Source organism: Pteropus alecto, unplaced genomic scaffold (assembly GCF_000325575.1).
Source record: "Pteropus alecto unplaced genomic scaffold, ASM32557v1 scaffold97, whole genome shotgun sequence".
Classification (NCBI taxonomy): domain Eukaryota; kingdom Metazoa; phylum Chordata; class Mammalia; order Chiroptera; family Pteropodidae; genus Pteropus; species Pteropus alecto.
In genome coordinates, this window is record NW_006439713.1 from 3,506,048 (window position 1) to 3,509,664 (window position 3,617).

General features: G+C 32.2%; 1 pseudogene; it reads left to right on the forward strand.

Moving 5' to 3' along the window:
- The first annotated feature begins 216 nt into the window (after positions 1-216).
- LOC112483800 lies at positions 217-335 on the forward strand (annotated as a pseudogene).
- The last annotated feature ends 3,282 nt before the right edge of the window (positions 336-3,617 follow it).

Consider the following 3,617-nt stretch of genomic DNA (forward strand, 5'->3'; position numbering starts at 1 on the left):
CCTAAGGATGGAGAGGAACCCACAGTGCTGATGACATCCAAAGATTCAAAGTTCTCAACGGCTCTTGATGGAGTCAATTTCATTCTGATTTTAAAACAAGAAGATTTTCTTGCACTAGATCCATATGCATTTACTAATACAGGTATCTCAGTTATTGATAGGACAAGTGGAACAAGAATAAAAGAAGAGATGCAAGAAGATTAATAAGCTTGACCTGTCTATGGCCATGTCACCCTGAACCAGCCCGATCCCGTCTGATCTCGGAAGCTAAGCAGGGTCGGGCCTGGTTAGTACTTGGATGGGAGACCACCAAGTAAGACCAGGTGCTGTAGGCGTACAAAATTAAATAAATATAAATAAATAAATAAATAAGGGATTGTAAACTGACAAGGTCCTTGCAATCTGTGAGATCAACTAAGGGTTGCCCCGCCTAAAAACAAAAAAACAAACAAACAAAAAAAACAACAACAAAGAAAAACAGCAACTGAAAAATATAAATTCTTTTCAAACACATATGGATCATTTATAAAAATCACCATATATAAATATATGGTTTACTAGGCAAATATCAATACATTTAAAGGATTAAAATCATACAGCACCTTCTCTGACCCAGAGCAATTATGCTAGATGCCGATAAAAAAGTTAAGTTGGTAAATTATGCTTAAGAAACATAATAGTATTTCAAAAAGGAAATTATAATGGAAGCTAGAAAATGTGACTTAATAGAATGAAAATACATATCAAAATTTGTGGGATATAGCTAATGCAATACATAAAAATTTGTAGTCTTAAAAGTTTATATTAAAATAGAAAATGGATAAAAAATAACTAAATATCCATTTTTAAAAGTAGAAGAACGGCAAAACAGAAAAGAAAAAAGTGGGATATTATAAACATATGGACAAAAATTAATGGATTGAAAAACAGGCCTAAAATATAGAGATTTGATGACGAAAGTTGGTTCTTTGAAAAGATTAATAAAATTGACACATTTCTGGTAAATTGCTTAAAAAAAAGAAGATATAAATAATTTTAACAATGAAAATGGGATACAATTATGGTTATTAGAGGCTTTTAAAAGATTAGAAGATATCGTGCGCCAATTAATTAATGCCTATTAATTTGAAAGTTAGATTAAGTTGAAAAATATTTGGAGAACATAAAACAGGCAACGTATGACTCCAGAAGAAATAGAAATCCCGAATAGTCTTGTACCCCTTAAAGAAGCTGAAGTAGTAGTCAAAAATCTTCCCAGAAGGAAACCTGTTAAGTTTGAAGACTTCATCAATAAGGTCAACCAAATATTCAAGGTACAAATAGTTCCAAAAGTACCAAAAATATTGTAGGGGATATAAAAAGAAGAAACACTTCCCCATTCAATTTGTAATGCTAACATAACCCGGATATCAAAAAACAAAAAAGAAAGTACAGCAAAGGGCCAAATACTCTTACAATGAATGTAAGAGGCAAAAATATTAACAAAATACTAGCTAACAGAATTCAGCCACGTATAAAAATAAAGAAAATGTCACATTTAAAGGTATAAAACTAAAAGCATATAAAAATCACCATATATAAATATATAGTTTATTACAAATGTCACATTTAAAGGTATAAAACTAAAAGCATTTTCTTTGATGTCAAGTACAAAGATGGCTACTACTACATTTCTATTCAGTATAATTCTGGAGATTCTCGCCAGAACACTAAGACAAGAAAAAATATATATAAGTATTAGTAAGAAACAAATATTTTATTATGTACAGAAAATATGGCTGTGTGTATAGAAAACCCCAATTAATCCTTAGGCATATATTTTTTAATTTATAAGAGTTTTTTAAAAAATTGTCGCAATAAAAATTCAACTGCATTTCTCCATAAAATATATACATTTAGAAAATTAAACTTAAATTTTTTTTATTAAAATAGCATAAAGTATGTAGTACCTAAGAATAAATCTCATAAAAATATGCACAATCTCTATGGGGAAATAACATAATTTCACTGAGAGACATCAAAGAAGATAAATAAAAAAGAGATAAATCATGTTCATACTTGATGATTCAGTATTATAAAAGATTCTGTAATTTGCAACATGATTAGAAATGTACATCAATTCCTACCAAAAACTCCCAGCAGTTCTTTTTTTAAATTTTACAAACTGATTCTAAAATTTATGCTGAAAGCCAGATTAGCCAAGATGCTCTTGAAGGAAACATAGCCTATGCTTTGCGTTTTTTGTCTTCCCAGATACTAAATTTGATTACAAAGTTATAGTCATTAAGAGTCGCGGTATGAGATGGCTCAGGAAGAGACAACTACAACAATGGAATGGAAGTCCATAAACGAATCCAAAATGTGTGAATAAACGATGTAATCAGAAGTGATCTGATCTTGCTCATCGGTGCAGAAAGAGGGGACTATTTAATAAATGACACTGGAACAATTGGACATCTATGTCGGGAAAAAATACATTGCACTGCTACATAATCAGTAATAAAAATCAATCGCACATGTTTAAGGACTAAACCTTAAAATGCAAAAGTAAAAAGATTTCAAAGATACTACAGAAAAATATCTTGACGACCTTGAGGTACAAAAGAATTTTTTAAAACATGACGCGAAACCTATAAACTGAAAGAAACATTGACAACATTTTTCTCTATAAAAATTAAAAACTACACACTGAGAGAAGATATTTGTAACCCATCTAACCTGCGAAGTTCTAGTATCGGAATAGATAACTCTATTATAATCAATAAGAAAAAACAGTAGAGAAATAACGTAAAAGAATCAGCTCACTTCTCAAGAGTGGAACATAATAGACAATAAATATAGGCACAGAGCTCAAGGTCCTGATAATCAAGGATGTGTAAACTAAAACCAAAATGACGTCCACTGACCCCCACCGTGTCGGCCAACATTAAAAGTCCAGTCAAGAGTGGCGGCGAGAGGACATATGCGGGGAGCTCTTTGGCACTCACTGGAGAACAGATGAAGTGTGTACCCAAAAGTCTGTCGGGGAAATTCCAAAGGAAGCTAGGAATCTCCCACAAGGCCACTAGGATACTTGAACCGCAATGTCCCTGCGAGATGCTTATAATAATAAAAACTGGAAACAACTCAAGAATCCATCAACACTAGATTAGATAAGCCAGTTTCGGTATATCCACATAATGAAAATATATACAGCAATGAATGACATTTATAAACTTAATATTGAGCCAAAGAAGCAAATAGCAGGAAAGTGTATACAATATGGTTTCATTTATTTAGATTTTGAAAGCAGGCAAAGACAAACAATATGTTGTTTAGAGATCATGCCATGCTGGTTAAAATTATATATATATATATATACACATATATATATGAAAAGCAAGGGGCTGAGAATTTCAGAGTCGAGGTAGTGACTGTCTCAGGAGGAAGAAGACAGACGGGGTCAGAATGATCGGGCTTTTTAAAGACTCGGCAATGTTCTAGATCCCATCGTTTCTTGATTTATTATGCATTTTCATTTTAAACACTCCTCTGTACATATGACAACTCTTCCAATGCAAATGTTTTCCAAATGACATAGTAAAAAGAAGCAGCACGGAGCAAGCCGCGGCCTCACA